Source organism: Podarcis muralis, chromosome 9 (assembly GCF_964188315.1).
Source record: "Podarcis muralis chromosome 9, rPodMur119.hap1.1, whole genome shotgun sequence".
Lineage (NCBI taxonomy): Eukaryota > Metazoa > Chordata > Lepidosauria > Squamata > Lacertidae > Podarcis > Podarcis muralis.
In genome coordinates, this window is record NC_135663.1 from 6,571,999 (window position 1) to 6,593,671 (window position 21,673).

The 21,673-nt window shown below is 46.9% G+C and overlaps 1 protein-coding gene across 2 annotated transcripts in view; it reads left to right on the forward strand.

Annotated features, from left to right (window-relative positions):
* Window positions 1-472: 472 nt before the first annotated feature.
* Window positions 473-21,673, forward strand: part of SMOX (spermine oxidase) — a 47,389-nt gene continuing 26,188 nt past the window's right edge. For both annotated transcript variants that reach the window (XM_028744126.2, XM_028744127.2), the window contains exon 1: window positions 473-661. The gene's annotated coding sequence lies outside the window, so the exon portion shown is untranslated. The remainder of the gene's footprint in view (window positions 662-21,673) is intronic.

A 21,673-nucleotide genomic window follows, 5' to 3' on the forward strand; every position in this document is an offset into this window, starting at 1 on the left:
ACTGAAATACGGGACAATCCTGCGTTGTACGGGACAGGTGGGTGCCCGGGTGGGTGCCATGTAGCTGCACATGGGTGCCCGGCCCCTCTTGTTGGGGGGTTGGGGAGTTTTGTGGGTGCCACCCCCCAAGGAGCTGGCCCCTATGGGTGGCAACCGTAGGACTGGATTACCCTTGGGCTCCCTCCCCAGTCTTAAGGAAGGGCCCAGTGGCCGGCAAACCACCGCCAGAGGCGGGGGAACTCTGCATGCGCTCAGGGACCCCCGTGCGCGCGGATGCAGAAGAGGAGGAGGAGGAGGGAGGCCGCTTGGCTGCGGCTCCGCCGGCTCCGTTTCTCCGCTTTTGCCGGCGCCACGGAGGCCCTTCGGAGCCAGGCCGGGCCCCGAAGCCGGGCCGGCGGCGGCGGCGGCGGCGGGCCCGCCCGCGAGGAGGAGCCGGGCGGTGGGCGGTCCGTGGTCGGCGGCGGAGGCGGAGGAGGAGGCCGGGCCGCCGAGGAGCAGGCAGGCCGCCGGTCGTCGCCTCGCCGCCGCAGAGCCAGCAGCTGCCGTCGTCGCGGGGTCCGCAGGGCGACGCCGCCAGCACCGCCCGCAGCGAAGCCGAGAGCCCCGCTCGCCCCACCGCCTGCCCGGCCGCCCGCTTCTCCCCCGGCACCGCAAGAGAGAGGTAGAGGCGGACCCCGGGGTGCCCGGCACCCACAGCCGACTCCCCTCTCCTCCTGGAGCGCCCCTTCCTCCTTCCTTCCTCCCTTCGCCCCCTCCTCCAGGCAGCCCCTTTCTCTTCTCATTATTGGGGGGCAGAGGGAGAAGGGTCCCCCCTACTCCCGCGAGGCAGGGGCGCCCCCACCCCCCACTCATTTCCCCGCAGCCTTGAGACGCCCCCCAAAAAGAAACCCCCGAGGTACTCTCGGGGACCGTTCTGGGACGTCCCCCAAATCTTGGGGTACCCCGGAGATAACCATTGTGAGGGGACGCCCCAAATCTTGGGGTACCCCGGAGATAACCATTGTGAGGTGCCCACCCCAATCCTGGGGTGATCTTGAGGAGCATTCTGAGGACGACCACCCCTCAGTCTTGGGGTGCTATTGAGGACCGTTATGTGGGGGCTCCCCCAAATGTTGGGGTGCCCATTGAGAACCTTTAGGAGGAGAGGGCCCTTCCTGCCCACAGTTTTGGGGAAGGGGCTCCTTATCATTTTATCTAGGGACACCCCCTAGATCTAGGTGTGTGTTTGTGCCGGGCAGTAAAGGCGTCCCTCTCCCCTCTGCTTTATCCTCAGCTTGGGTGGGTGAAGTCCTGTTTCTATTATTCCAGGGAGACCCCCTCCCCATTTCTAATACGATGGGGGATGTGTGGTGGCCTTATTCTCACAAGAGGCAATAAAACTCCCCCTCCCCAGTTTTCAGACTGCGGGTGGGGGGGGGGGAAAGAGTTCTCTATTTCTTTTGGGGGGTGGGTGGGCTATGTAGCCCCTCTCCTCAATACCTCCTCAGTCATGTCCTTGTATGTGTATGTGTGTATTTTACCTATTGTCATATGAGGTAGCAAAGCTCTCTTTCTCCCCCTTCCCCTTTCACTTTGATCACTTCTTAGGCTTTTCGCTTTGGGTGGGTGCGAGAAATGGGGATGTTCTTATTTATTTAAAAGGGGAGAGGGGTTGTTGTTGCACCGTTCCTCCCCCAGAACCTGCTTGGGAGCCTGGACTGCAGAGGGGTCCTGTTGGAGACTGTAGGTACCTATCCTCCCCTTTCTCTCCCACCCCTCCCCATTTTTTTTTTTGGGGGGGGGGAGAATAGCATTCCCCATATCATTTCAGGTATTGAAGCCCCTGCCCCCAGTATCTTCCATTCTCCCATTAGCTAGGGTGGTGTGCTTGTGGTGCTGCTGTTATTCTTTAAGGCAATGAGCGAACCCTTTTGTAAATGATTCCTGAGCCTCCCTGAAACTCAAGGTTGTGTGTATGCTTTTTTTGGGGCGGGGGTAACATGGGGGCAGATGTTTGTTTTGTCCCGTACTGCAGACAAGTGCCACCCCATTTGTTTGACGGCTCGGATTGGGGACCAGAAACCTCCCTGCTTAGTTACACCCACAGAGGATCTCCTTCCTTTTCTTTTCACCTTAGTTCCTAATGACACATCTCTCTGTTTTCTCCCTCCCTCCCTCCCACCGCCCCACCTCCTGCCTTTTTTCAGGATCATTTCCTCTTTCTGTGTCTGCATGAGAGCATGTGAGATTCCAATAGCAAGAGCAACAACATACCCAGCCCTTTCCCAGAGAATAAAGACTTCTTTATCCTCCCGTTAATTGCCCTCTGATATTATTTCTCTCTCTTCCCCCTTCCAAATGTCACAAAAGATGAAATACGAGAGCAGTCAATTTCTGAAAGATAACATGTGTACGCTCATTTACAATCAGATGCCCTGGGTGGCTTTTGCAAGGGATGCATGCGCTCAAGATGATGGACACAAAAGCAGAAAGAGAGGGTTTGTGGGGTTTAAAAAATTCAAATGCACCAAGCTCCTTCCCTGCCCCCACTAAATTTATATTAAAACCAGAACAAATGTGAGTTTCTGTGCTGCTCTTTAATAGGTAGATTGTATTTGTCAATGCTGCAACGCTCTTAAGGGGTGTGTGTGTCTGTGTTTTCTCCTCTTCTGATTTCTCCTTTACACCCCGGTAATATTAGGTATCCCGTTTGCATAAAATGTGAAGGAATCATTGAGCATAGTAGGAGAGATTGGCCGAGTGGTAGATATCCCACCGTTGTGCTGTGTGTGTGTGTGTGTGTGTGTGTGTGTGTGTGTGTGTGTATGGATTTGAAGGAAGGAAAGAAGGCAGACATCTGCAAACAAAGCCTTGCTTTCCCCCCAATAAGACTGCTAGAGGAGGGTTTCCGTCACTGGCTTCAGCGGCATCAGCCTGGCATGCTTTGTGCTGAGATAATGTGCTAGCCGGGGGTATGTACAGCATTATGTGCTGATGGAAACGTTCCAGAGAATGCCTCATCTGCGAGAGGGTTGTAGTTCAGCCAGCTCAAATTGCTGATGTATATGAAAACAGCAGCGCAGTTAAAGCAGGCAAGAGGGGAAATAAGTCTGAGGCATACTCAAGATCTTCCATTAAACGTTTGATAACGAACTTAATCCGTAGGTTGCGTGCTCTAGTCCAGTGCTCTGTTTCCAGCAGCGGACAGCCTGGAATCTCGCAAATGGGGCATTGAAGGTGTGGTCATTTTCCTTTGTTATCCCTCAACACCCCCCAACATTCAGAGTGATGCTGTTTGCTGTGCCCTTTACCTGTCATTGCTAATAACCATTGGAAGACAAATTCAAGCACGATGGACCTTTTTTGGGGGAAAGTCATGTAAGGCTCAGCCTGCATGTATGGGGAGGTATATGGGTGCTGGCAGCTGCATAAGGTTCTTGGTTTTTTTAAGCATGATGTGACAGCGTTGTTTTAGGGTTACTGTGCAAATAGCAACCATGGAAGTGGGTGGGTGGGGGGCACCCACAAAGCACCCACATTTTTCAGCTCTGCTTTGCTGAGAAAAGGTGTCTCCCTGTGTCGATCAAGCCCCAGCCTTGTTGCGTGTGGGGATTTACATAGCACATTTCAAGTACACCTTTCAAAGCACTTGTACATAGGTAATCTCAGTCATGCTAATGATGCTTTATTAATACAGATAAAAATAAGGGGTAAAATGGCCCAGATATATGGACTAGGCAGTTGAGACTTTACAGTGAAGGAGCTGGGGTGTTGCACATTGGCTCTTATTTTATTTTATTTTGACTGGCTACATCCAACTTTCTCCTGGTAACACTCTCTTGCAGTGCAAACCTACATATGTCTACTAGGAAGCAAGTCCCAGCAAGTGGGTCGAGGTTTGCAGCCTTATTTCTCTCAGGAAGAACCTGAATTGCTGTCGATAACAAAGGAACAGCTGGTTAATTTCACCTTACTTTTGATACCCCTGGATTTCCTAGAGTTGAGTTAATAAACGTGGGTGTGTTTGGAGACCTTGTAGTGGATATCGTGATTGTACTAACATGTGCAGCCCAAGCGTAGTCACATTGACTGAAAAGTTCCACTGAGTTGAATGGGACTTGCTCTCAAGCAAGCACACACAGGATTGCAGCCTCCGTCTCTTGCTAGCACCTGAACACCATTGGTATAAGGCAAAAATAACAGTGTGGAACCAGGGAAGGAGCTGTGATGGTGTTGGGGTGCTGTTTGGAGCCGAGAAGCGCTCCTCTTCTCCTTTGTTTCTTCTGTGCTGTAAATCCCACATTCCATCTCGAAGCTGCTTTCCTTTCTTTTTATCTTTTAAAAGCAGCACCCTCTATTAATACATGCTTGCATGTCATGTGTAGTTGACCTCTTAGTACTCTGTGTATGCGCTCATTTGGGGAAGTGATAATGCCTCTCTTTTGGCTTCAGAAGGTTGCAGGTTCAATCCTTGGCATCTCTGAAACCCAGACTGTGTGTCTGTGTGGGTGGTGCTGACTGGGTAGTAATAATAATAATAATAATAATAATAATAATAATAATAATAATAATAATAATAATAGTAGTAGTAGTAGTAATAATAGTAATAATAATATACCGCCTGTCTGACTGTGTTGCCCCAGCCACTCTGGGAAGCTCCCAACAAGGTATTAAGGTGTAAGGGAGTTTCCTATTAATCTGCTCCTTTACTTTCTCATCTGCTACTAAGACCAAAGTTTAGGTCAGAAGGCTGTCCTCCTTTTCACCCTGTTAATCTCATGTTTGCATAGTGTTGCTTTGCTTGGTGTGAAGCACGTTAAATAATAACGTGTGGGGTTAAGTTAAGGACGCAGTGGATCTATAGAATTTGGTAGGTTGTAAAAAAAGCTCGTGCTTCTTTTATATCTTGTTTTTGTATCGACACTGATCATTCTTTGTGCTATGTATTGAGCTTTCTTTCATTTTCAAACAGTGCCCCTGGCAGGATAGGTGGCAATCTGTAAATAATATTAAAAAATAATACTGTAATGGTTGGAGGTGGGTCATAACACTTGTTCCGTTTTACAGATTGGGCTCAGAGCACAAGGACTGCTGGCCCAATGACTGCACAGCTAATTTAGAATTACCACAGCTGATCTGTTGCAGCTGAAAGAATGCAGTCTTGTTTACAGCTGGTTAGATATTTAAAATATTACAGTATTTAAACATGTGTTGATTGGAGGTACTTGGTTAAACAGCATATTGGTGGATTATCCAAAACACAATGTCTGAATCAAAACAGCTGCACCAATCTGGCTGCAGTTTTAAACACACTTGCTAGAGAGTAAGCCTTATTGAACTCTGGGGGAATATATTTCTGCATAAATATGCTTAGGACCATGCTGCCAGTTGTTGTTTTAGCTAAAGGTAGAAAATTGCAGGCACTCGATGACTGCTAAATAATGTTTTTGCTTAGGGATGTCAATATCTTTTGAACCCAGGTTTTAAATCAATTTTCTCACTTGGATATGGTGTTTTGGTGTCTTCTAAAAATAGAAAATGTGGTCTAACAAGCCAAAAAAAAAAAAAAAAAAAAAAAAGAGCCTTTGGTTTTCTGAGAGAGTGTAATCTAACTGAGCATCTAAACTCCTGCTCTTCTGCTCCTCTTGTTATACATTAACATTTCGAGAAAAGGTCAGCACATTTAAGTCAATTGATAAGTCAAATACTGTCAGTCGACCGGTCAGTTGGCCACCTGTTTAATGATCAGGGTCAGATATTGCCAATATTCCACAAAGGCATGGATGTTTTGCTGTTGAATTGCCCTCGACATTTCATCATGATCTTTTATTTTGCTAGCAAGGAGAGTCGTGAGAACATCTTTCCCCCAAGTCAGGCAAACACTGAGCAGCAGTGGGAATCTTAATATGAGAGCAACCCACTTGGATTGGACTGAAGTCCCATCTAGTCCGTCGCTCTGTTTTTCCATTGTGGCTAGGCAGAAGCTGCCAGGAAGCCCAGTGGCAGAACTCAAAGGCAATAGTCCTTGCCCCCTGTTGCCACCCAGCAAGTGGTATTCATGTTGCCTCAAAATCTGGGAGGCTCCATTTATCTGAATCTGTCCAACCTCCCCTTTAAAGGTCATCTGAGCCGTTATAGCCCTTGTCACATTTTGCGGCAATAAATTTGGTAAATTTATTATTGTGCTGTGTTACGAAATATTCAACTTTGTTCTTAATGTATTGGCGGGCAGTACCATTGTGTGATCTGTGGAACTAGTACTACAAGAGAGGGAGAAAAACTTCTCTCTATTCACTTTCTCCATGCTATGCATAATTTTTGCACCCCCTTAGTCATTTCTTAAAAAAGCAAAATACCCCAAACACTTTAGCTTCCACTACCTGATCATTTTTAGTCGCCCTCTTTCCACACCTTTTCCAACTCTCTGACAATCTTTTCGAGATGGAGGGACCAGAACCACACATTATATTATAAATGTGACTGCATTTATCAGTTTCACCACATTTTTAACTTGGTTTCATTGCAACACAGCCATAGTTAACTATTTTGCTTTTGTGATTAGCATGCACGATGATGGAAGTATTTAGTTTTTGTTCTAATAAATCAAATGCTTTAAAAATCCTTACCTGTTCTTTAACTGATGCCGGAATACCCAATACCCAATTATTTCTTGATGGGTTAAATGCCCAACCATATTTTGAGAGCATTTAGTGGGATGTATTGTAACTTAAGATCGATTGAGAGAACCTAATGATTGATGTTATCTCATGTATATTTTGGCCTAAGGGCTTGGTTTTTAAATTTACAATGCTACCCTATCCATGTCCACTTGCATGTAAGTTTTTTAGCGAGTTCAGTGAGATGTACAGGTATGCTTGCATAGGATGGCAGCCTTAATTTATTTCATTTAACTTGGAGAATCCGGTGCCCCCATCAGCCCCAGCAAGCATGGACAATATTTTTTTGGGGTATGCATTTATTGTCCAACATCTGGAGGCTTACAGGTTCACCTTTCCAGGCTTAAGAAGACAAGAGTCTGTCTCTGACATTAGGGTCTTAGATGCAATCTAATTTTGTAATATTTGCCGTGGCCCACGGATTCCATTTCCTTTAGGTACTTTTTAGCTTCTAAGCATTTTGAATCTTTCTTTTCTACATGAACCACTTTTTCTACCCATTTAAATTCTCCTCCTCCTCTGAAAGGTGACCTTGTGACAGCTGTTACTGAGAGAGGGAGAGAGAGCGGCTTCTGCATATCTCATCGGTAATTTCCACATCAGACGTGTGCAGTTGCAAATCGAAGCGAATTTGAACGATGAAAGTATACCTGGTGGTGCCCCACAGCCAAAGTGGTTCCTCTTCCATTGACTTCAAGCCTCCTGGAAAAGCTAGTTGTATTAAGACACAGCTTCAAAGGCATTCTGTGCAGGGCAGGCAGTCATCAAGCTCAGTGGGTGAACACACAGCTTTGTGTTTTGAGCAAATACGTCTCCTTGGGGCCCACCTTTCTTCAAAGCCCTTGCGTAACCTCCACTCTTCTACAACCCCAGCAAACTTCAACAAACACACACCTTATTACGCTTGCTTCTCCCAACAGCCTCTTTTCTGTTCTCTTCTTACTTTAGAGTCACACCTCAAGAGTGTAAGCTTGTTGGGGCAGGGATCTTTTTTGGTGATGCTGTAAAGCACTGTCCCACTAAATTACGCTGTGTAGGGAACATTTATTTATGTAAGTGGGCAGTCATCACCTCTTGCTTTTGTAATCCAGCGCCATCTCATTGCGGCAGTTTTTGCCTAGTGTGACGCAGGGCCTGGAGTTACAGGCTGGTTCGTGCAGGTATCCACGAAGGTGAATATCTGAAGCCTCTGAGTGCCTGTAGCATCCACTGAGCGCCTTCTCCCAGCCCTCTGAGCAGCCCTCTGGCAGCAAAAAGAAATAAGGGTGCTGTGGAAGTCATACGAACCAGTTCCTCTCTGTTGCAAGAAGATTCTGGGTCCCGACAGAGGTTGGTTTATGCTGCTGTTGAGATTGATGGAAAGGGGCACCCTGTGAGTGGCTGTAGCAGCTGTCAGAGCTGCTAGCTACTACAGTCATCTAGAGGCATCCAGCTATGTGGAGTCTTGATCATGGGTTGCTGTGGAGACCATTTCTAGGTTATTCCATTTCCATAAACTTACAGTTAAAGAGGGTGGAACTGGTACTTTGGTGTAGTCCTGTCTTTATATGATATTATATTAAAAGGTAAAGGACCCCTGACAGTTAAGTCCAGTCGCAGATGATTCTGGGGTTGTGGTGCTCATCTCGCTTTACTGGCTGAGAGAGCCGACGTTTGACCGCAGACTGTTTTTCTGGGTCATGTGGCCAGCATGACTAAGCCACTTCTGGCGAAACCAGAGCAGCGCACGGAAACACCATTTACCTTCCCACCGGATCAGTACCTATTTATCTACTTGCACTTTGACGTGCTTTTGAACTGCTGGGTTGACAGGAGCGGGGGCCGAGAAACAGGAGCTCACCCCGTTGTGGGGATTCGAACCACTGACCTTCTGATCAGCAAGCCCAAGAGGCTTAGTGGTTTAGACCACAGTGCCTCCCGTATATATTATATTATAATTTATTAAATCTGTATACCCACCTTGATCTGTAGATCTCTGGGGAATTCACAACATAAAAGCACAATAAAACACAATAAAACCACCACCACCACAAATCAATAAATTCCTTTCCCACAAACACATTTAAAAGGGCATAGGATGTAAATCGGATCAACCAAAGGCCTGGTTAAAAAGGAATGTTTTTGCCTGGCACCTAAAGGTGTATAATGAAGGCGCCAGGTGAACTTCCCTGGGGAGAGCATTCCACCGATGGGGAGCCACTGCAGAGAAGGCCCTGTTCTTGTGTTGCCACCCTCCAGACCTCTCAAGACACATGAAGGAGGGCCTCAGAAGATGATCTCAGGATTCGGGTAGTTTCATATGGAAAGAGGCGGTCCTTGAGGTATTGCAGTCCTGAGCCGTTTAAGGCTTTATAGGTCAAAACCAGCACTTTGAATTGGGCCCGGAAACGAATTGGTAGCCAGTGCAATGGGGCCAGGATCGGTGTAAGATGCTCAAACCGTCTTGCTCTGGCGAGCAACCTGGCCGCTGAATTCTGCACCAGCTGAAGAAGGCCCTCAAATGATCCTTGCAGGGTCCACATAGGCTCATATGGAGAGAGGTGGTCCTTGATTATGTCAGCAGGCTCCAAGGGGTGCTGTGGGTTTAGTTGCCCCAAAATGACTGTGATCCCCTCCGTCCACAGGATGGGACCTTAGCATCCTCTGCCTTTTGCTATGTAAGCATAAAAGAGCAGGAAATGGCCAAAGAACCACATTACTGTTGCAGGGGCATCAACGGCTATGCGCTATGTTGCAACTCTTGCCTGAGTGTACAATTTTCAAACTGCTGATAAGCTCTCTGTGCATCGAAAGGGGAAGAAGCTTTAGACAGCAGTCTCCTTGAAATGTTAGATATTCTAAAGGGGATTTTTTTAAAAGTTTAAGCATGTGATTTCCCTCCCCCCATCCTTATCACTCCCTTGATTAAAAAACAACACAGTCCCCATTCCCAGGGGGGCTAAGGTGGTTGCCCTCTTTCAAATTCCTTTCAAATTTGGATAGTAGTTGAGCCACCCCTCCTTGTATTTTATTCAAATGAGGACCACCTGATCTAATTATCTGCCTTATCAGCTGGGGGAAGCTAGCCAGGAATTTAAATTTGGAGCAATCTAGGGAGGAGGGAGCCCACTCCATGAGCTCAAGAAGAACCCCAGCGGATGACAAGCAGCTGAGTGAGTTTGGCAGCAGGGCCAGGAGGCCAAGGCAATCTACCCTGCACCATTTGACCTAACAAATCCCACGCTCCCAAGTAAACGAAAGTCGATAAACTACAAAAAAAGGTGCTTGGGGGTGGGGCTTGCTCCAAGGAGGCTCGACAGCCGTGTGGCTTATGGCTGATGTCTTGCACAACAGGCCACACACCTTTCACCATTTTCTGCTTGCTTAAAATCGCTGTTCAGGGATGGCAAGCATTTCCACAAGCTTATGGCCTCAGAAGGCTGCAGGCAAAACCCCGGAAGTGCTCTGCTGCAGCTTGAAAGCTGCAATCCCAATTAACATTCTGCATCAAAGGCCCGAAACATGTCATTTAGGTCTGCTTTTTTAAAACGTCCCATAAAAAGAGGTGCTGCTTGGACACGCTTTGGTCTTTACACACACACACACACACACACACACACACACACACACACACACACAATGTTTGTCGGCCTTGATCACGAATGCTTGTGAGACTTCTGGAAGAGCTAAACATGGTTTTTATCCTGTTCCTCACATCTCCTTATTTTGGGAGTGAAAACAATTTCTTGTTTTCTTGGAAGAGGCGCCTGTTGAATTACCTAATCTAATTCACGTAGCATGCTGCCAGCGTGCAGGTAATTAGGCTAATCAAGGAGGACGATCCTCATTTCAGCAGATAAAAGTGAAATATCGAGAATTATGGGGCAGTATTCTGGAGCTTAGCACAAGGCAGGGACCACCTGCCAGGGAAGGTGTGGTCTGGGGAGAATTCCAGGGGCCAGATGTGGACTTCGAGGGCCACATTTAGCTCCCAGGCCTGAGATTCCCCAACCCGTCATATCTAGCAATGGGGTGTTAGCAGAACGCTTAAGCGGTCTTCTTGAAGCCTTGAGCCTAGCAAACCACTCCGAAGCTTCTTTATAAGATGCGGCTTTTTTTAGGGGGTCACCTTACCAGCAGAAAAGTGCATTGGAAAATGAAACATTGGTGATCGTGGCAATATGTAACAGAACCCAGAGACCGCCTAGAGTCAGCCGGAACAGCTAATCCGTGGCCCAGTGAGAGGAATGTGATAAATGTAATAAACAAAATCTCCCCTTACAAAAATGGAAGTTTCAATACGACACACAGGAGTTTCTGAATAGGGAATGATGTTGATATTTGGGGGGCGGGTGGGGTGAGAGTGCTGATCTGTGGGGTTTTTGGACGGAAAATGTGCCGGTCTGTACCTGAAAGCCATTAAATGGAAGTGCCTTAGAAAGCATTGGGGCAAACCCAAGTGAGCTCTATGCACAGAGTGTTATGAGATGTTCTAGAAGGCCTGAGTGACTTTCATTTTCTCTTCTTCTGCCTGGTTGGGCAGAGCTTAGCCCTTTTAGCAGCTTAAAATGATTCGGGTGGAGATAGATGTTGCCTTTGAAGCTCATGCCACATTGTTGTTGTTTAGTCGTTTAGTCGTGTCCGACTCTTCGTGACCCCATGGACCAGAGCACGCCAGGCACTCCTGTCTTCCACTGCCTCCCGCAGTTTGGTCAGACTCATGTTTGTAGCTTCGAGGACACTGTCCAAACATTTCGTCCTCTGTCGTCCCCTTCTCCTTGTGCCCTCCATCTTTCCCAGCATCAGGGTCTTTTCCAGGGAGTCTTCTCTTCTCATGAGGTGGCCAAAGTATTGGAGCCTCAGCTTCAGGATCTGTCCTTCCAGTGAGCACTCAGGGCTGATTTCCTTAAGAATGCATACATTCTTAAGAATGGATCCTTAAGAATGGATACCATGCTACATTAAAACTGGTTAATTCCCAAGATGCCGAAAGAGCAAAAAATAACATGTCTGTTATGGGGGACTTTGTCAAAAGCCTTACCTAAATCAAGATAAACTACGTCCATAGCATCCCCCTGATCCACCAAGATTGTAACTCTCTCAAAGCTTATTTCGGATCGTAATTTGTCCAGCTTCAGAAGGAGTTAGGAATGCTGGTTGTATACTAGTTTATGTTCTGTGCCTGCGGCTATGAGGTCAGATAGTTTTTAAACTAGTCATGGTTTGAACTAACTGCCTGACAGCCATAAGGAAATAGAAAATCCAGGCAGGTGAGTTAAGAGACCTGGAATGCTCTTTTCGGAAGGAAAGTCCCTTTCTTTGCAACCAGCATCAAAATGCAAAGGTCAGGAGGGACAGAGTGGCTCCCCTCCTTTTAAATAGCCCGTTAGGAGGCTAAGAGAAGCCAACTGGGGACCATGGAAATACAGGTGAATAGGAGGCTGTAAATTTGGTTGTCACTATTGGTAAGTAAACATTTGTTTGCTGAATGCTTTTTCAAAAAAATAATAATCAGTGGTGCATTCTAAGGCTTGTAAAGATCTGATTGCACTAGAATCTAGAAATCATTGCTTTTTGTAGCGCTTCATAACTCCTTTCTAAGAACATTGAGCGTGAACAAAAGGAGAAGCTAAGAAGCTTTTTGGTTACTCTTAAGAGGGGAAAATAAAAGGCAGAGGAACAAAACAGAGCCCTGTTTGGCGTACAACAGTTGGTATTAAAATGCAAGTTCAAAAATGCCAAAAGGAAATAACCTAATTAACACATGGGATGTATTGCCAAGTAATGTGGTTGCAAGCCAAGAATTTAGCAGGGTTTTGATCAGATATGATTGCATAATCAGATAACATCCACTCCGGTGTATTTGCGATGAGGAGCTGTTTCCGAGGGCATAAGAAGCGGCTGTGTCGGAAGACAAGCCAGGTTGTCTTCAAAGCAAGAGAGCATTTTTCCGGGGAAGGGAAAACAGCAACTGCTTGGCTTTCGGCAGCGCAGCGAAGTTTGCCAAAACGTTTCCCATTAGAAGTGCAATGTGCAGGGTGATGCTGTTTCTCTCGCTTCTCTTCAGAACACCTTTGTAAGGTAAGGTAGGGCTATACCTCTTAAGTAGATGGATACCTGTGGGCTGCTTCTTGGTCTGACTTCCCCTATGCATGCTTTTATTTAGGGTGTACATCGAAAAGGTGACTTGGAAGGAGAGTCAGAGTGGAACCTCTGAGCTACATATCCCTGCAGAACTTGGGATATGGGTGAAAGTTGCAGGTTGGGGCATGGCAGCCCTGCCCTGCCGCATATTGCAACTTTGGAATTTCTTGTGGCATTGCAATTATCGGATGGGCCCTTGTCACTTTCTGCTATACGTTCTCTTCGAAGCGCCTTCCTTTTCTCACGCTCAGCTATACTTGTAGAAAAAGCCCGAGACTTTGGAAACAATGGGTTATACCCCGGTTTAGTCATATGAGTTGGCCTGTTGAAATCTGTGGGACTGAGCATAGTCATCCCTGACTTAAATCCCCTTGATCTCGGTGGGTCTGCTGTAAGCATGGTTAAATCTGGTTTCAACTTGATTGCTGCAGTCTGGAGGAATTCACTGAAAGCTTCAAACGCATGTGTAAGTGCTTCTTTAGGGTTTTCTCTGCAGTGATTCACACACACACAAACCCACAACACTTTGTGTTTTAGAGACCTACCCAGAAACCTTAAGAGAACCTTGCTTGGTGCAGGGATTGTGAGCAGTGAGTCTGGGAGCTTAAGAGTTGCGTTGTAATGACACATCTAAGGGTTACCTGTGATTGTAGGAAATTTTGGTATGTGTGCATACCGTATTTTTTGCTCTATAAGACTTACTTTTTCCCTCCTAAAAAGTAAGGGGAAATGTGTGTGCGTCTTATGGAGCGAATGCAGGCTGCGCAGCTATCCCAGAAGCCAGAACAGCAAGAGGGATCGCTGCTTTCGCTGCGCAGCGATCCCTCTTGTTGTTCTGGCTTCTGAGATTCAGAATATTTTTTTTCTTGTTTTCCTCCTCCAAAAACTAGGTGCGTCTTATGGTCTGGTGCGTCTTATAGAGCGAAAAATACGGTACTTTTTTTTTGGTAAGTTGCTCTGAGCAAAAAAGCAATTAATAATAATAATAATAATAATAATAATAATAATAATAATAATGCTGCCAAGGCACTGTTACACACACTACTCTTCCCCAGAGTGTGTGACATTTTAAGGGCACAGTGCTTAAGCTAGTTTAGTTTCTTCCGGAGGGAGAGATAATGGAATCGTAGAATTGCAGATTTGGGTCCGAGGACCATCTAGTCTAAACCCCTGCAATGCAGGAATCTTTTGCCCAAGGTGAGGCTCAAATCCATGACTCTGAGATTATGCTCTACTGACTGAGCTATCCCGACTCTAAGGTGCTTCCGTAATAGTTGTGTTTTTAACAACAAAAATACAAGCTGAGCATAGGTGGACGAGGTAGTTTAAGCACTCCTTACAGCAGATTCACTGCTGCGCTTCGGAATCCCTACCGAGGCACTCCCTGCAAAAGTCCTTTCCAGAACTCAAAGCTATCTTTTCCCCACCCCTCTCTACTTGCCTCAAGTCTCTAAATTGCAGTTTCTTTGCACATACCTACTAGGTTCTATTGTCTCCAGCTTGGAGTTGGGGAAAGGTGAGCCTTATTCAGAATATTCTACAAAGGTCTTTGTATCGAGAAACGGAGACCTCTTGTCCTGGCCCTTAACATTCATCTGTTAATGCTGTGATGAATCATTGCTCCAAGGCAAAATCCACAATGACCGCTGTTACGTCATGGTGATCGGATGTCATAACGTTTACCTTTCGATCTACGCTTTTATTACTTGAGAATTGGTTCGGGGCAGTGCTAGGTGCTGTATAACTGTACCTGTCCTGCTTCTGTAGTACCCAAGAGGGAGGAAACTGAATCAGATGCTTGCCGAACCCTGCGTTAATGTTTGTGCTACCCATAGTTCCTGTTGCAGCCCATCTCATGCACACTACGTGAGCATGAGTTCCCTTGGAAGAGGGGTTGATGGTTAAACTGCTCTGGGCATTGTAGCTCTCTGAGCAGAACAGGGGTCTCCTAATAACCCTCAACAGATTCCAGTTCCCAGGATTCTTTGGGGGAACCCATGACTGTTTAATGTGGTATGATGCTGCTTTAAGTGTATAGTGCATGTGGGGCCTGATTGCTGGTCCGTCTGGCCCAGTATTGTCTACCTAGCCTTCCCCAACCTGGTGTGTTGGAGCACAACTCCCAATAGTCCCAGCCAGCAGTGTTGCTCTCTGAGGCTTGCTGGGAGTTGTAGTGCAGAAAATCTGGAGGGGAACGGGTCTGCCAGGTTTGCTGAGCTGTGCCTGGCAATGGCTTTCCAGGGTCTCCAGAGGTCTGCTACTGTGGTCCTCTTGAACTGGAGAGGCCAGGGATTGAAACAGGGACCTTCTGCACATACGCCGCATGTGCTCCACCACTGATCTGCCGCCCACCCACATCCAAACCACAATGCAGTGCTGCTCTTAACTCTTTTACAATCCCTGCTGCTCAATTTGGCCACCTGCAAAACATCCCAGCGGCACAGCTGAGTATCTGAGTCCACATGAGGCTTACTCTTCTCCCCTCCTGCAAATCCCCTCCCTTCATAGCACAGAAAGCATCTGGATCTCAGTTCAAAGGTGGCTTTGAAGATTGGATTGGTGTAATGGATTAATTTCCTTTGAGGCTGCACTTGTTTCCTCTTGATCTTTCAAGGCTGCTACGCAGCAGCTGAGAAGCCTGTTCATCTGCGTGGTGTTTGGTGGCGTCTGTCTTTAAATTTGCCTTGGAACAGGTGATATAAAATTCCTGGATCTTTTCCTCTGTGCTACATGTGAACCTGGGTGTGATCCAGTGCTGGGAGAGCAGTATCCACAGTCCATTGCCTCATGATGGGTGGTTGTGTGTTGTGGCTCGGCAGCAGAGAGCTCTACTCATATTTTTCTGCATGCCATCTCTTTAAAAAAGGAAAAATCAGGGTGAGAGTGCTCCAGCACCTGAGTAGGGATGCAAACAGCTTGAAAAAGAAAATGAAAAGGGAAGGAAAAAGTCGTATGAAACGGTCAGGCATTTGCCTGTGCTGAGTTGGGGCGGCATTGCCCGCTGGAGCAATACACTGGGAGAGATCTCTGCTTCTAAAATAATCCAAAAAGAAAAATGCATTTTTTAAAAAACAACAACAACCCGACAACAAAACTTTAATTGAGCATAGAATGGCATATGTGTGAACAATTGCTTATCGTAAGCTCCCAAGGAAGAACTTATCTGTGCTTAACTTCTGGGATTTTCTGTTGCAAGGTGTCAGGATCGGCTGCCAGCTTAGATGGCTTTGGGGAAAAGGTTGGGATAAATCATGGAGGATAAGTCGATTAACAGAGGCGGTGTCCTGCTAAGTCAGTGGTTCTCAAACTTTTTTCTCTGGGCTGCACTTTCAGAATAAAAAATTGCCTGTGCCACACCGATTTCTTAATTGATAAGAAATACGCTGGAAAACACAACTAGGACTGTCCTCAGTATCATTTGATGCTTTTGCTCTCATTTTGAAAAAAATACCTTTCCATAGTCTGCAATTATATTTTTTATACTATGCTATACTATACTGAAATGTTTCAATGTTCTGTAGATTGTCCTTGAATCCCCCGCGCTTGCTATCCTTTCCTGCCACACCAGTGTGGTGCACCATATCTGTTGAGAACCATTGCCCTAAGTGCTACACAGAATCATAGAATGTAGATAATCTATCATTGATGATCAACTAGATCATCAATGATAGATGGCCACCCAACCTCTGCTTAAAAACCTCCAAGCCCACAACCTTCCGAGGGAGTCTGTTCCACTGTTGAGCAGCTCTTACTGTCAGAAAATTCTTCCTGATGTTGAGTCAGAATCTCCTTTCTTGTCACTTGAAGCCATTGGTCTGGGTCCTACTCTCCAGAGCAGGAGAAAACAAGCTTTGTCTCCCTCTCTCATATCTCCTCTCAGTCTCATCTTTTCCAGGCTAAACATACCCAACTCCTTCAACCATTCATCATAAGGTTTGGTTTCCAGCCCCTTGATCATCTTGGTTGCCCTCCTCTGCACACCTTCCAGCTTGTCAACTTCCTTCTTAAATTGTTGACAATGATGGGAGCCAGTAACAGGGCAGAGCTTCTAGGTGGCATCTGCCCAGCTTCGGTTGCAAATACAAATCTGGATTTGATGGAACTTTGCTGCAACCCAGCAGGACTCTTCTAACGTTCTTAGCACTCTTGGAATACGTGCCTGGGAGACTTTGGGCTCTGCACGCTCTCCTGAATAGCGATGGATGCGCTGCTGGGCCTGGGAAAAGGAATGGCACATTCCCGGTAAATATTGTGATTAGAGCGCTGGGAAAACGTGATCTCCAGCAGTTCTGAAGAAAGTGTTCCGTGCGACAGCTGTGTGTGTTTTGGCACCTGCCGTTTCCTCTCGCTGGTTTCCAGACCCTGAGCATCTTGTGAACTCCACCCGCCTCGCTTCTTCCTCACACCCAGCTGATTTCACATTTGTCCCTGCCTTTTATTTTCAGCTGAGTCACAATGTTGAGCAGCAACATTTTAAAATTTAAATGACTGCGCAAACAAGCAGCACAATTCAGCATTGCTGAGCTTGGCAGTTTTGGATGCTGCCGTTTTTTTAAAAAAGGCACTTCACTTGAGAATTGCTGCCAGCCCGTCCCAAAACCAGCCTGTGGAAAAGGCCGGTCTTTGACTCCCTCTCCTTTCTCCCCGGGGTGACGCTGGCAAAGGAAAGAGTGTCCTGTCACAGCCCTGCGGTCCCCTTGCGGGTAACCTTTCATTTTCCTAGAGAAGGTTGTGAAGGACGACGAAAAGTCCTTTTATAGACTGGCAGACTTTGCTTCCTCCTGAGTCTTTAAAAAAGAGAGAGCAAAATGTCCAACTGGAAAGACTTCGTTCATGTGCAAATTTCCCTTCCCTTTTAAGAAATAATAAGGAAGTTGACCCCGGGGAAAGTCGCCCATTCTCTTTTGGGTCAGCGTTTCTGCGGTTTGCTGCTCAAAACAAGGCAGGTCAGAATGGTTGGCCAGTAAGACGCCAAAGAAATGGCCACCACATTCATTGAGAGCCAATTTGCTCCAGTGTTCCTTCCTTCTTCTCATAATGCATTATAGACTAGTGAGTGTTTTCAGACCTCAGACGACCCGGTGTGTAGAACAGGGGTAGCCAATGCAATGTCCTCCGAAAGCTCCCATCAGTCCCACTCAACATGGGTGGCTAACACCCCAGAGGACAGGATCACACTTCAAAACGACCTTGACTGGGCCAAAACAAACAAGATGAACTTTAACAGGGAGAAATGTAAAGTATTGCACTTGGGCAAAAAAATAAATAAATAAATGAGAGGCACAAATACAAGATGGGGGACACCTGGTTTGAGAGCAGTACATGTGAAAAGGATCTAGGAGTCTTGGTTGACCACAAACTTGACATGAGCCAACAGTGTGACGCGGCAGCTAAAAAAGCCAATGCAATTCTGGGCTGCATCAATAGGAGTATAGCATCTAGATCAAGGGAAGTAATAGTGCCACTGTATTCTGCTCTGGTCAGACCTCACCTGGAGTACTGTGTCCAGTTCTGGGCACCACAGTTCAAGAAGGACACTGACAAACTGGAACGTGTCCAGAGGAGGGCAACCAAAATGGTCAAAGGCCTGGAAACGATGCCTTATGAGGAACGGCTAAGGGAGCTGGGCATGTTTAGCCTGGAGAAGAGGAGGTTAAGGGGTGATATGATAGCCATGTTCAAATATATAAAAGGATGTCACATAGAGGAGGGAGAAAGGTTGTTTTCTGCTGCTCCAGAGAAGCAGACACGGAGCAATGGATCCAAACTACAAGAAAGAAGATTCCACCTAAACATTAGGAAGAACTTCCTGACAGTAAGAGCTGTTTGACAGTGGAATTTGCTGCCAAGGAGTGTGGTGGAGTCTCCTTCTTTGGAGGTCTTTAAGCAGAGGCTTGACAACCATATGTCAGGAGTGCTCTGATGGTGTTTCCTGCTTGGCAGGGGGTTGGACTCGATGGCCCCTGTGGTCTCTTCCAACTCTATGATTCTATGATTCTAACATGGCCAATCATCTGGGATGCTAGGAGTTGAAATCCAAAACAACTGGGGAGGACTACGCTGGCTACCCCTCCTGTAGAATAAGTTATCCTCTCATTTTGGTCTCCTTCTCCCTCTGTGCATTTCACCCCTTCTTCTGCTCACTCCTGTCTTTATCCTTCTCTTTGAAGTGACTTAAACAAAGGAGAAGGGTGATGGCATCAACCTTTCCTTAGGTCCCGACTCACCAGTTGCTGATCCATGGAGTTGATGGGTGGAAGCCAGTCTTGTGCTAAAGCGATTGTTCGATCAGTGTGAGCATTTCTGCTTTTCAGACTGAGTCATCTCCCGTCTCCTCCCCACTGTGCCCTCTTCCAGGGCATCTCCCCACCTAAGCAGATTTGGGGAGGATGCAAGGGTTGCAGGGGAGAAAGAACAGGGGAGAAAGCCCTATTGCACTAGCCAGACTTAGTTACACTCTTCCATTAGCTCAGCAACTTAGCTGAACCCAGCCCGGCACTTTTTAAACATTTCCCTAGACTTCCAAATATGACGTGTTTCACCCATCTTACCATAGAGTTGGATAAAGGAATTCAAAGAGAGCGCCCCCTAGTTTGGCTCCCTGCCAGTGCAAGAGACCCACTGCTGCAGGATCCTTCCCCTCTTGCTGAAGAGATTGCACATAGAGAGCTGTATCCAACTAAGCTATTCTTGGAGTAGACCCATTTAAAGTAATGGACCGAAGTTCACGGTGCCCATTATTTTCAGTGGGTCTACTCGGAGCAGGACAGACAGTGGAGACAAGCCGTGTCTGCTCCTCCACTTTTGCCTGAGCTGATCTCTCCAGTTCTGTTTCCTTTTCTTACTATGGCCCCTTTTTTCTTTTGGATTTCGACTGCACCTCCTGCCTCTTTCTCTCGTCTTCCTAATCCCCAGCTGGACTGGATAATGAGCTCCACTTTTGCTGCTAAGTGACCAGGCCCTGAACCCGGTAGTTGGCCCTCATATGTGCTCCTTTGCCAGAGGTTCCTCTAACTTGGGCCACTTACGTATCGTCGTTTTCTGAGATCTGAGGGCCCTTGTAGAGCATGCCCAGCCACGGGAGGCGGGGGGTTATTTGAGTTCTCCAAGGACATGATTCATGCCTCTTTACCTGGCTGAACATGCCTTAATTTGAGTGTTTGGAGGCTTCTGCCTGCTCTGAGTAGTGTTTTTGGAAGTGCCCCTTGGCAGGTAATATGCTCTGCCCATATGGTAGCAATCAATTCCACCCTCGTAGTCGGAAGCGTTCAGACCATATGCCAACGCGCTTGGTGGCTTGTTAAATAAACTTCTGCTTGTCAACAACTTCGCTGGGGTTTTGTGTGTGTGCGCTGGAATTGAAAGTGGCCTTGCGGTGATTTGGCCAGCTAGGAACAAGTTCGTTTTGCCCCAGGGGCATGGCACCAGTGAAACGAGTTGGAGAGCAGTGGTGGGAATCTGCAAGGCTTTGATCAGCATTTATATTAATAGTTCTTCAGCCCAGAATTTATTCATTTCCTCTCTCCCTCGCTCCTCTCAAGTAGTGAGTGCTGGTGGGAGAAGCTGCCTGTGTGGCGTCCGGTGCCAGAGGTTGGCAGAGTTGGGCATCTGTCAGGACCTCCCCCAGCAGTTAAGGGGCCCACTCCCCAAGAGCATTCTTGATTCTTGCGTTCTTGATTCTCGCTTGACTCTAGGCCCAGTCTGGCTAAGCCCCACATGTGAGGTGCGTATCCAAATCCTCTTTGTGTTCTTCGAGAGAACAATGGGGGCACTCTCTGAGTTTGCATGTGCTTCTAGGCTCTGCCACATCTGGACTGCTTATGGGGCCCTCTCGGGCAGAGATGCCCAAAGGCTTCCTAGAAGCTGACGCCATCCCTGGCGGATGAGCTTATTATTCTGTATTGGGTGGGAGTCAAGACAAGTACAGGGTGCTTTACCGCAGACAAGATAAATAGAGCCCTGCCCTGACAAGCTTACAGTCTGAATTTCAACATCCTGTGTCTGAATGTTCCAGGCTGGGAAACAGTCAAACATCAATTAAAACAGCAGGAAAACAGATAAGCAGATAAAGCTCCTGATATTTATATAAACAGCCTGTTATTTTTACCGGCTCTTTTTTATCTGTGTTTATATTGCCTGTGTTTTTGGTTTTAGAATTTTGTGATTGCATCCCACCCTGATACCATGTATTGATGAAAGGTGGCTTTAAAACATTTTCAATAAATAAATGCATTAAAAAAATTAATCAGTACATCAGCTGTAACATAATATGCCATCCCAGCTGTTATTTATTTCATGCCCGATTCACTTTTCCTGTGATCGTGCTGGTCTGCCTCAAAAAAAATCATTCGTAAAGACATTTCCTCGTCGGAATGTGTTTATTAAACAGTTTTACATCCTGCCATTTCCACCACTTAGGCCTTTGAGGCGGCTCAACGAAGTTGCTTACTGTCGCAGCGGTGGGACTTCCACATGTAGATGTTATCAGTGCTAGAAATTCCCCAGGCGCATTTTGCGACTGACGTGGGTCCAGTTGTGACCACGTGGAGATCCCTGGATGCCAGGCTGGCAACTGGCATCGCCATCTGGCTTCAGTTAATCCCTACAACGACCCTGCGAAGTAGCTTCAGAGGCCGTGACTGGCCCAAGGTCGCCCAGTGAGCATCCTGACGGAGTGGGGATTCAAACCCTGATCTCCCAGGTCCTGGTCCGGCACTCTTAACCACTACACCACCCTGCTTTCTTAGAGTACTTCTGCTATGGGGCAGCTCTATAAATTGAGTAGGTAGGTCACTATGGGGGATACAAACTGTCACATAGAGAAGGATCTGAAATGTTTTCCTTGAAGCTTGAATTCGTTTTGTTCTGGGTTGTTTGCTCTGCCCCTGCCAGCC